Source organism: Porites lutea, chromosome 2 (genome assembly GCF_958299795.1).
Source record: "Porites lutea chromosome 2, jaPorLute2.1, whole genome shotgun sequence".
NCBI classification, from domain to species: Eukaryota; Metazoa; Cnidaria; class Anthozoa; order Scleractinia; family Poritidae; genus Porites; species Porites lutea.
Genome location: NC_133202.1, coordinates 48,039,064 through 48,051,415, shown reverse-complemented (window position 1 = coordinate 48,051,415; position 12,352 = coordinate 48,039,064). Strand labels below are relative to the sequence as shown.

The 12,352-nt window shown below is 39.2% G+C and overlaps 1 long non-coding RNA gene across 2 annotated transcripts; it reads right to left on the bottom strand.

Annotated features, from left to right (window-relative positions):
* Positions 1 to 1,563: 1,563 nt before the first annotated feature.
* LOC140927126 (uncharacterized) lies at positions 1,564 to 12,063 on the bottom strand. Of its 2 annotated transcripts, XR_012164531.1 has the most exons (5): positions 11,938 to 12,063; positions 10,990 to 11,049; positions 2,362 to 2,435; positions 1,885 to 1,955; positions 1,564 to 1,682 (listed from the first exon to the last, which is right to left on the bottom strand). It is a non-coding gene; the product is annotated as an uncharacterized lncRNA (long non-coding RNA). The 2 variants fall into 2 exon arrangements; XR_012164530.1 differs by lacking the exons at positions 1,564 to 1,682; positions 1,885 to 1,955; positions 2,362 to 2,435 and adding an exon at positions 9,850 to 9,962.
* Positions 12,064 to 12,352: the final 289 nt, after the last annotated feature.

Sequence of the window (12,352 nt, the reverse complement as noted above, 5' to 3'; positions counted from 1 at the left end):
ATAGTGCGCGTTAGAAGTAATCAGTGGTAAGTTTATATTAAGATTGACGGAAGCCGAAGTAGTCAAAGATAGTGGCCGAAAGTTACCGAAAGTACCCCGAAGGATTGCGAGGGTGTTCATTAACATTATAGTGTTCAAAAGTTGGTGATAGCGCGCGTTCGAAGTAATGGTATAAGTCTCTATGAAGATTGACGCAAGCCGAAGTAGTCAATGATAGTGTTCGAAAGTTACCGAAAGTACCCCGAAGGATTGCGAGGGTGTTCATTAACATTATAGTGTTCAAAAGTTGGTGATAGCGCGCGTTCGAAGTAATGGTATAAGTCTCTATGAAGATTGACGCAAGCCGAAGTAGTCCATGAGAGTGGTCAGAAGTTACCGAAAGTAACCCGAAGGATTGCGAGAGTGTTCATTAACGTTATAGTGTTCACAAGTTGGCGACAGCGCGCGTTCGAAGTAATGGTATAACTCTCTATGAAGATTGACGCAAGCCGAATTAGTCAATGATAGTGGTCGAAACGGTTACCGAAAGTAACCCGAAGGATGGCGAGAGTATTCATTGTGGCAAACGCATATACAATAGCGCCGGTTCGTAGAAATGGTATGTAAACATGAAGATTTAACGCAGGCCAAAGAAGTCAACGATAGTGGTAAAAAGTTGCCGAGAGTATCCCCGAAAGATGGGGAGAGTGTTCATTTCACTGAACGCAATTTGTAAAGGCATTTAAGCGTTTATCATAGCGTGTTTTCGAAGTAATGGTAAGTCTAGTATATGAAGATTAACGCAAGCCGAAGTAGTAGTCAACGACAATGGTCGAAAGTTACCGAAAGTACCCCGAAGGATTGCGAGGGTGTTCACTAACATTATAGTGTTCACAAGTTGGCGATAACGCGCGTTCGAAGTAATGGTAGAAATCTCTATGTGGATTGACGCAAGTCGAAGTAGTTAATGATAGTGGTCGAAAGTTACCGAAAGTACTCCCGAAAGATGGCAAGAGTAGGTATATAGGCATTTATGATAGCGCCAGCTCGTAGAAATGGTAGGTAAACATGAAGATTTAACGCAGGCCGAAAAATTCAACGATAGTGGTCAAAAGTTGCCGTAAGTATCCCCGAAAGATGGGGGGAGTGGTCATTTCACTGAACGCAATTTTGTAAAGGCATTTAAGCGTTTACCATAGCGCGTGTTCGAAGTAATGGTAAGTTTAGTATATGAAGATTAACGCAAGCCGAAGTAGTCAACGATAATGGTCGAAAGTTACCGAAAGTACCCCCGAAAAATGGCGAGAGTGTTCATTTAAGCGTTTACGAACACGAAGATTAACGAAAGCGGAAGAAGTCGACAACAGTACTCGCAAGTTACCAACACTGCCCCAAAGGTTGGCGAGAGCCCATCATATTTCACGATCAACATTAAAAATATTTCGAATAAACCTATCCTTAATAATTTCAGAACAAAAAAAAGGCTATTGTTGCCCAGTAGCAGTCATTTCCGTAAGAAGGAAAGTCCTCCTTCGAAAATGTTAACCGCTACTGTAGCAGAATTCTACAAAGTTTTATTTAGCTTTTATATTACTGGAAAAAAGTATTAGATTAAAGTATTTCATCTTGATCGCTACATCTTCACTTTAGTCGTATTGTAAGACGCAGGTGCTTCTTCTGATGTCCAACTAGAGAAACACGTCCTAAAACAGAAGAAAGTGCAATGTTTATCAGTAGACTGTAGAAATGGAGAATTTGAGTACTGGTTATTTTGTGCCCTTGTTTTTTGTGTTGGTTAGTTATTAAGTGATTTACAGTCTAACAGCCCGCTATTCTTCGGACTGCCTCTGTTCGAACCCTGTTGTAAAAACTGGGGCTATCCAATTCTTCTCAAAAGATACGTACCTTTCATTGTTGGTGCTTTTTCATCAGCTAGTACAGGTTTCAACAGATGACGATTTTCCAATCTTTGTAAACTATAAAAGAGCAATTTAAAAAAGGAACCTGAACTCAGTAAATATAACAACCAAAGTAAATATCTGTTAGCAAAATATATACAGAGAATCTCAATGATAAAAAATTCAGGTACTTCTGCCAAGCCCAACACCATTTTCGGGTTTAACCGTACTTTTTGCAACAAGCACATATAAGAAACGTATATTACTGGCTCCCGTTTGCTATAGGGATAAATGAGTTCATTTCAGTCGTTCACTTCTTTGTTCTCTATTCTCTCACTAGCAAACGCACCGGGTACTACTCATACGATGTTGTGCTCTTATTCTAGAGTATATCAATCCGAACTCCTCGAGCTCCTCGTGGTGCTCGATATCTAGGCCTAAGGAGAAAACCGGGGATTAATGCAAAGAAACATATCCATTATACCTGAAGCGTAGAAAACGCCTCCCCACGTGATGAACAAAATTAACCGGGCAGATTCAATCTAGAAAATAAAAAAGCTAAAAAAAAAGAAAAAAGCGCTTAGAGGATGTTACCAACAGACTTAAATTGAACTAATACAACCTATTTTGATTTGCAACGATAAGGGATATAGATAAGAAATGAAGTTTAACGCCCACTAAAAATATCTGACCATCAGCAGATATTCTTAGTGGGCCGAGACATAAAAAATCATATCAATAAAGACAAGTCGACCCTCACTGAACCCTCAAACAGCATTTTCCCTGTAACAAAAACTGCGCAAAATCGTAAAGTTACACTATAAATACAATGAATTCATTTCCGACGTCTCCACTTAGATATATATAAAGCGTCCAGCAAAAGCCTTGTTATAACCTGCAAAGATATAACAGTGGAGAGTCAAGCACTTAAATAATTTCAAGGTTCAAATCTGTGTTTACTAAGTGAAATATACAATTAGAATCATTACAGTTATTATCTTTTTATGGTATCTGATCATCTAAATTATAATAATAGTAATAATTCTACTAATAGTTTATTTAACAGATCCATTAAGTGTCTCTTCCATGTTAAATGAAATTATACGCAATTAAAAAAGAATTAAATTAAAGTGAAAAAAAAGTTCTCCCCTCAAAAGAAATTATTGTGACGGCAAATCCCAATCCCAGGTTAAGAGCAGATATCAGGAAAAGACATTACGGAGTTCTCATATCTTCTCAAGTGGCAACTTTCTAAGGGTATGTCTCATTGGTCCTAGTTAACAGCAGATTTCAGGCAAATGAAATTGGGTGTTCTTCTTCTCAGCCGCTAGGGAACTCCTGTCTCCCTTGCTTGCTGGGTTGGAATCCACGTTTATCTAATTTTAATAGTAATTAATAACTACGAGAGACTGAAGTATCAGTCCAGGGAGCTCCTGACTCCATTGCTTGCTGGGTTGAAGTCCCAGTTTCTCTAATTTTAATAGTAAGTAATAACTACGATAGACTGAAGTAAAAGAGAGAAGGGGCTCCTGACTCCCTCGCTTGCTGGGTTGGAATCCCAGTTTATCTAGTTTTAATAGTAAGTTTTATCTATTATTGACTGAAGTATCAGTCCAGGGAGCTCCTGTCTCCCTTGCTTGCTGGGTTCGAATCCCAGTTTATCGAGTTTTAATAGTAAGTTTCATCTATTATTGACTGAACTACCAGTCCAGGGAGCTCCTGTCTCCCTTGCTTGCTGGGATGGAATCCCAGTTTATCTAGTTTTAATAGTAAGTTTTATCTATTATTGACTGACGTATCAGTCCAGGGAGCACCTGTCTCCCTTGCTTACTGGGTTGGAATCCCAGTTTATCTAGTTTTAATAGTAAGTTTCATCTATTATTGACTGAAGTATCAGTCCAGGGAGCACCTGTCTCCCTTGCTTAGTGGGTTGGAATCCCAGTTTATCTAGTTTTAATAGTAAGTTTTATCTATTATTGACTGAAGTATCAGTCCGGGAGCTCCTGTTTCCCTTGCTTGCTGGGTTGGAATCCCAGTTTATCTAGTTTTAATAGTAAGTTTTATCTACTATTGACTGAAGTATCAGTCCGGGAGCTCCTGTCTCCCTTGCTTGCTGGGTTGGAACCTCAGTTTATCGAGTTTTAATAATTGTAAGTTTTATCTATTATCGACTGAAGTATCAGTCCAGGGAGGCCCTGTCTCCCTTGTTTGCTGGGTTGGAATCCCAGTTTATCTAGTTTTAATAAAAAGTTTCATCTATTTTTGACTAAAGTATCAGTCCAGGGAGGTCCTGTCTCCCTTGCTTGCTGGGTTGGAAACCCAGTTTATCTAGTTTTAATCCTAAGTTTCATCTATTATTGACTGAAGTATCAGTCGGGGAGCTCCTGTCTCCCTTGCTTGCTGGGTTGGAATCCCAGTTTATCTAGTTCTAAGAATAAGTTTCATCTATTATTGACTGAAGTATCAGTCCAGGGAGGTCCTGTCTCCCTTGCTTGCTGGGTTGGAATCCCAGTTTATCTAGTTTTAATAGTAAGTTTCATCTATTATTGACTGAAGTATCAGTCCAGGGAGCTTCTTTCTCCATGGCTTGCTGGGTTGGAATCCAAGTCTATCTAGTTCTAAGGATAAGTTTTATCTATTATTGACTGAAGGATCAGTCGAGGGAGGTCCTGTCTCCCTTGCTTGCTGGGTTGGAATCCCAGTTTATCTAGTTTTAATAGTAAGTTTCATCTATTATTGACTGAAGTATCAGTCAAGGGAGCCCCTGTCTCCCTTGCTTGCTGGGTTGGAATCCCAAGTTTATCTAGTTTTAATAGTAAGTTTTATCTATTAGTGACTGATAAATCAGTCCGGGAGCTCCTGTCTCCCTTGCTTGCTGGGTTGGAATCCCAGTTTATGTAGTTTTAATAGTAAGTTTCATCCATTATTGACTGAAGTATCAGTCCAGGAAGCTCATGTCTCCCTTGCTTGCTGGGTTGGAATCGCAGTCTATCTAGTTTTAATAGTAAGATTTATCTATTATTGACTGAAGTATCAGTCCGGGAGCTCCTGTCTCCCTTGCTTGCTGGGTTGGAATCCCAGTTTATCTAGTTTAAATAGTAAGTTTTATCTATTATTGACTGAAGTATTAGTCCGGGAGCTCCTGTCTCCCTTGCTTGCTGGCTTGGAATCCCAGTTTATCTAGTTCTAAGAGTAAGTTTCATCTATTATTGACTGAAGTATCAGTCCAGGGAGCTTCTTTCTCCATGGCTTGCTGGGTTGGAATCCAAGTCTATCTAGTTCTAAGGATAAGTTTTATCTATTATGGACTGAAGTATCAGTCCGAGAACTCCTTTCTCCCTTGATTGCTGGGTTGGAATCCCAGTTTATATAGTTTTAATAATAAGTTTCATCTATTATTGACTGAAGTATCAGTCCAGGGAGCTCCTGTCTCCCTTGCTTGCTGGGTTGGAATCCCAGTTTATCTAGTTTTAATAATAAGTGTCATCTATTATTGACTGAAGTATCAGTCCAGGGAGGTCCTGTCTCCCTTGTTTACTGGGTTGGAATCCCAGTTTATCTAGTTTTAATAGTAAGTTTCATCTATTATTGACTGAAGTATCAGTCCAGGGAGCTCCTGTCTCCCTTGCTTGCTGGGTTGGAATCCCAGTTTATCTAGTTTTAATAGTAAGTTTCAACTATTATTGACTGAAGTATCAGTCCAGGGAGTTCCTGTCTCCCTTGCTTGCTGGGTTGGAATCCCAGTTGCCTTTAAGGGCATATTACTTTGAAAATCAGTGGTAATCTTCTTAGAGCAACAACTCTTCCCTAGAAAATCCTTAATTATACCTAAAATAACTGAGATTTTTTTATTATTTGAAAAAAAAAAAAAAAAAACAAAGTTTAAAGGTTTGGGAAAACCTGGTTCGTGACAGAAGCTGAGATATGGCATAACCTGAAGAAAAGGGAGATGGCCTGTGCAGTATCCGAGACGCACGTGAGTGCAACGGCCATATAAATTGGGGGACCTCCGCTTGCGTCCATACCGGGACACCTGGGCATGAGCGCTTACAACAGACTTGTTTAGTGACAGAAGCTGAGATATGGCATGACCCGATGAGCGGTACACCGCTACGGCCCGTGCAGTATCACTCGTAAAGCTCTGCACCACTGCAGAATGAGTTGATAAGCACTTGAGTGCAACGGCCGTTTTCTTATCAGGCGCCCAATACATCACCTGTCGGTCAGAGGCGACCACCCAGACCTTGGTGTAACTGATGGCTCAGTACCACTCTCACCGCATAAGTAGACAAGCACCCTGTGGAACGCACGAAACCCTCCACCTGGCTTGAGGCCACTGTATTGGCAACAATACGCCAACTTTGTTTTTGGACTTCCCTTTTACTACTTAAAGCTGCTATTTTAAATTTATTGAAAGAATTGCTGGTACTCAAACAGTATCATACTATTAATAATTAAAGGTAAAGATGTAATGCGCTTAATGTAGTAGTTCAAGAATTAGAGTATTAAAGGTTCAACTACATGCATAATAGCTAGACTGGAGTATCACTCCACGTATTACTTATCTCGCTTGCTCCGTTGGAATCCCAGTAAATGCTTTCTTTTAGCAGTGAGTTTCATCTATCATTGACTGAAGTATCAGTCCAGCGAGCCCCTGTCTCCCTTCCTTGCTGGGTTGGAATCCCAGTTTATCTAGTTTTAATAGTGAGTTTCATCTATTATTGACTGAAGTATCAGTCCAGGGAGCTCCTGTCTCCCTTACTTGCTGGGTTGGAATCCCAGTTTATCTAGTTTTAATAGTAATTTTGAACTATTATTGACTGAAGTATCAGTCCAGGGAGCTCCTGTCTCCCTTGCTTGATGGGTTGGAATCCCAGTTTATCTAGTTTTAATAGTAAGTTTCATCTATTATTGACTGAAGTATCAGTCCAGGGAGCTCCTGTCTCCCTTACTTGCTGGGTTGGAATCCCAGTTTATCTAGTTTTAATAGTAATTTTGAACTATTATTGACTGAAGTATCAGTCCAGGGAGCTCCTGTCTCCCTTGCTTGCTGGGTTGGGATCCCAGTTTATCTAGTTTTAATAGTAAGTTTCAACTATTATTGACTGAAGTATCAGTCCAGGGAGTTCCTGTCTCCCTTGCTTGCTGGGTTGGAATCCCAGTTGCCCCTAAGGGCATATTACTTTGAAAATCAGTGGTAATCTTCTTAGAGCAACAACTCTTCCCAAGAAAATCCTTAATTATACCTAAAATAACTGAGATTTTTTTATTTTTTGAAAAAAAAAAAAAAAAAAAAAAATTTAAAGACTTGAGAAAACCTGGTTCGTGACAGAAGCTGAGATATGGCATAACCTGAAGAAAAGGGAGATGGCCTGTGCAGTATCCGAGACGCACGTGAGTGCAACGGCCATATAAATTGGGGGACCTCCGCTTGCGTCCATACCGGGACACCTGGGCATGAGCGCTTACAACAGACTTGTTTCGTGACAGAAGCTGAGATATGGCATGACCCGATGAGCGGTACACCGCTACGGCCCGTGCAGTATCACTCGTAAAGCTCTGCACCACTGCAGAATGAGTTGATAAGCACTTGAGTGCAACGGCCGTTTTCTTATCAGGCGCCCAATACATCACCTGTCGGTCAGAGGCGACCACCCAGACCTCGGTGTAACTGATGGCTCAGTACCACTCTCACCGCATAAGTAGACAAGCACCCTGTGGAACGCACGAAACCCTCCACCTGGCTTGAGGCCACTGTATTGGCAACAATACGCCAACTTTGTTTTTGGACTTCCCTTTTACTACTTAAAGCTGCTATTTTAAATTTATTGAAAGAATTGCTGCTGCTCAAACAGTATCATACGATTAATAATTAAAGGTAAAGACGTAATGCGCTTCATGTAGTAGTTTAAGAATTAGAGTATTAAAGGTTCAACTACATGCATAATAGCTAGACTGGAGTATCACTCAACGTATTACTTATCTCGCTTGCTCCGTTGGAATCCCAGTAAATGCTTTCTTTTAGCAGTAAGTTTCATCTATCATTGACTGAAGTATCAGTCCAGCGAGCCCCTGTCTCCCTTCCTTGCTGGGTTGGAATCCCAGTTTATCTAGTTTAAATAGTGAGTTTCATCTATTATTAACTGAAGTATCAGTTCAGGGAGCTCCTGTCTCCCTTACTTGCTGGGTTGGAATCCGAGTTTATCTAGTTTTAATAGTAATTTTCAACTATTATTGACTGAAGTATCAGTCCAGGGAGCTCCTGTCTCCCTTGCTCACTGGGTTGGAATCCCAGTTTATCTAGTTTTAATAGTAAGTTTCATCTATTATTGACTGAAGTATCAGTCCAGAGAACTCCTGTCTCCCTTGCTTGCTGGGTTGAAATCCAAATTTATCTAGTTTTAATAGTAAGTTTCATCTATTATTGACTGAAGTATCAGTCCAGGGAGCTCGTGTCTCCCTTGCTTGCTGGGTTAGAATCCCAGTTTATCTAGTTTTAATAGTAATTTTCAACTATTATTGACTGAAGTATCAGTCCAGGGAGCTCCTGTCTCCCTTGTTTGCTGGGTTGGAATCCCAGTTTATCTAGTTTTAATAATAAGTTTCATCTATTATTGACTGAAGTATCAGTCTGGGAGCTCCTGTCTCCCTTGCTTGCTGGGTTGGAATCCCAGTTTATCTAGTTTTAATAGTAAGTTTTATCTATTATTGACTGAAGTATCAGTCCAGGGAGCTCCTGTCTCCCTTATTATTATTCTAGAATTAGGGTATTACAGGTTAAACTACATGCATAATAGACTGTAGTATCCTTCCAGGTATTACTTATCGTGGTTGCTGGGTTGGAATCCAAGTGAATGATTTCTTTTAACAGTAAGTTTCATCCCTCATTGACTGAAGTATCAGTCCAGGGAGCCCCTGTCTCCCTTGCTTGCAGGGTTGAAATCCCAGTTTATCTAGTTTTAATGGTAAGTTTTATCTATTATTGACTGAAGTATCAGTCCAGGGAGCTCCTGTCTCCCTTGCTTGCTGGGTTGGAATCCCAGTTTATCTAGTTTTAATAGTAAGTTTTATCTATTATTGACTGAAGTATCAGTCAAGGGAGCTCCTGTCTTCCTTGTTTGCTGGGTTGGAATCCCAGTTTATCTAGTTTTAATAATAAGTTTCATCTATTATTGACTGAAGTATCAGTCCAGTGAGCTCCTGTCTCCCTTGTTTGCTGGGTTGGAATCCCAGTTTATTTAGTTTTAATAGTAAGTTTCATCTATTATTGACTGAAGTATCACTCCAGGGAGCTCCTGTCTCCCTTGCTTGCTTGGTTGGAATCCTAGTTTATCGAGTTTTTATAGTAAGTTTTATCTATAATTGACTGAAGTATCAGTTCGGGAGCTCCTGTCTCTCTTGTTTGCTGGGTTGGAATCCCAGTTTATCTAGTTTTAATAGTAAGTTTCATCTATTATTGACTGAAGTATCAGTCCAGGGAGCTCCTGTTACCCTTGCTTGCTGGGTTGGAATCCCAGTTTATCTAGTTTTAATAGTAAGTTTTATCTATTATTGACTGAAGTATCAGTCCAGGGAGCTCCTGTGTCCCTTGCTTGATGTGTTGGAAATCCCAGGTTATCTATTGTTTTTTAAATAGTTAGTTAAAAACAATAAGTCCCATCTATCATAGACTAAGGTATTAGTCCAGGGAGTAGCATTACTTTCTGTGTGTTCTTAGAGTGGAATCTGGTATAGAATCTTTATGGAAAACCACTGCCAATGGGCAGAGTTTATTAACTTTATATAAATATAATGTATTATGTCGTAGTTTAGGGAGCATCTGTCTCCCATTTTCGCTGAGTTGGAATCTTACTTGACCTTATAGTTGTAAATTGCTTTTTATAAATAACAGAATTTTTATGTATTCTAATACTTCAAGGAAGATCCTTAGGAGCCATAATTTACTAAGTCACTAAATAAAGATTGAGACTGGGGTTGTTACAAGCTTCAAGCTCTTACCATTTTAAGAATATCCTGGTTTAGTTGAGTCAGCACTGAACAACTATTAATGACCGTACTTCTGTTAGATTGTTATTAGATTGTTACCTACATGAGTAAAGAAGACAAAAAAAAATTAGTTAAAGCATAACAAAATGATGAAGTCAGACATGATTTGATGAAATACTCTTTATCTGGCAGTCAAAATTTTATTGTGATAGGTTTTTGAAATCAGTGATTACCTAGGGGTGTGCCTCCTGGTTCTCCAAGTCCTGGCCGTTTTTAGAACAAAAAGGTGCAAAAGCCATACTCTTTGGGGTGGCACCTACCTAGCTGGCTTATATAAGGGGGAGCACTCCCCAGGAGAAAATCCATGTGTCTTAAAAATTCTGCCCATGGGCCTGGGTGCCCTCTAAATGCTTTATTTGGTTGAGACACTTTGAAAAGGAAACAACTGGGTGGAAGGGTTGATAACAAAAACAGTTAAAACGCATGTAAATAACAATTTGTACGACTCTTGTCAGTAAGTGAAAAAGGGAATAATTTTCATTTTAGTAAGTGAATGCAGGCTAAGAAGAGAATTTGTCACAATACAATTTCTACTTTTTATCCTCTAACACCCATGTCTCATTTTAGTCTATTTGCTCATTGGGATAATAGTCATAAAACATATATTAAAGTTTGTATTCAATTGTTCAGAAAGCTACTGCCTCCCATTTCTTTGCTGAGTATGAATAACAGTTGAGCTGGTGTATATTTCCTCATATAGATATCAGACTTTGGATGTAATAGTTCAGGGAGAATCTGTATCCCATATTTTCTTTGCTGGGTTGGAATCCCAGTTGACCTAAGTATATATTGTTTAATCAAAGTTTTTATGTAAAAGTTAGAATATTTCATAGGGCATCAAACATAATGCCCTTGCATCCTAATTGTTGCTCTCACAGGTTTAAAACTGGAGTATTCCTTTGAATGTTGGAGAGGGGCAGTATTACGTCTTATACCATTTATCATGTAGTTTGAATTTTACAGAGTGTAGTTTGTTTTGACCATGAACTCTGGTATATTCTACACTGTGGTTCTAGACTGCTTAATCTATATAAATAGAATAAAATTATTTTTATATTGTATTTACCTTTCTTGTTTTTTGTTGGTCAAATCTTTTAAATTGTGCCTCTGATCTCTTGACATATCTCTAGGTGATAAAGAAATGAACTTAATTAACTTACGGTCTCATCCTTTCAGGAAAATAAAACTGAAGCCCTTGTAATTTTGAAAAGCCTCAAGTTCCCCTTGAATGACCGAACAGATGCAAATTTTATAGCCCCGCTTAGAATGCATTGCTAGAGATTTCAGAGCACTGTTGTCTGCCGGATTCTCATTAAGTGCCAGCAGCCGGATAAAAAAACTGGCTACTTTGAGTTTTGAGCCGCCCACTTTTTGGGGAACTACAGGAAGGTGCGAAAGTGAAAGCCTGAAATCACCGCCTACTTTTACATCCTAGCCATGTCTACTCCATAATGAGAATTCATAATTTCAATGCAATAGACCTTGTCACGGTTTTCGACGCCATCTTGACGAGTAGGCAAACGCGTGAGAAATTACAGTCACTTGTATGAGAATCTAATGTCGAATAATTTCCGTAAAACGGCTGTTCTGAAAAAAATATCTATTGTAATCTAAAGCTACAAAGCAAAGGATTGTCCTAAAAAATTTAGAGGGCGTACCTGTCCTTAAATTTCTTCCGAGGCTTGCTTTAGATTTTCCATACATTTGTCTGTAATTTTCCCGGGACTTTCTTACAGACAAATGTATAGAAAATTTTAAAAAGTGGTTCTAGGTCTTCTAGTGCATGTAACGCCCTCAATTTTTTTCAGGAGAATTCTTAGGAGTGAAGCATTAGTTTACAAATCTTTTTTTTTTTTTCAGAACAGCCGTTCTACGGAAATTATTCCACATTAGATTCTCATACAAACATTGTAATTTCTCACGCGTTTGCCTACTCGTCAAGATGGCGTCGAAAACCGTGACAAGGTCTATTAGGAGGAAATCGTCGTCGGGTGCCCCTGTAAATATGTAATACCTTTATGTCTGTCCTGACCTTCTGATTATATTGACTTCTTTGGTATTTTGGTTTTTATATTGCAGAGTCCTTTCTTGAAATTTTTGTAGGCACTATTAAGCTTAAACTAGGTTTGCACTGCTCCAAACTAACAGCCCCACGCCGCCATATTGGCCGGGACGCCAGTAGACCCTGGGACGAGGATTCCTTCGTGGTTTATACCACAGGCTACCCACACAATCTGCTTGTTCTTTACATTAGCAATATATCGCCAACTATGTATAAAAATTAATGTCAAATAAATAGTGCACTACCTTACCTAAATATATATGTCTTTTTGCCTCCAAAAAGGTATTTTCAGCGACTTTGACTGATTTTGAGTTCGCCTGGATGACTGCGTAAAAAGCGAAGAAAAAAGGAGTTACCAAATGAGCCA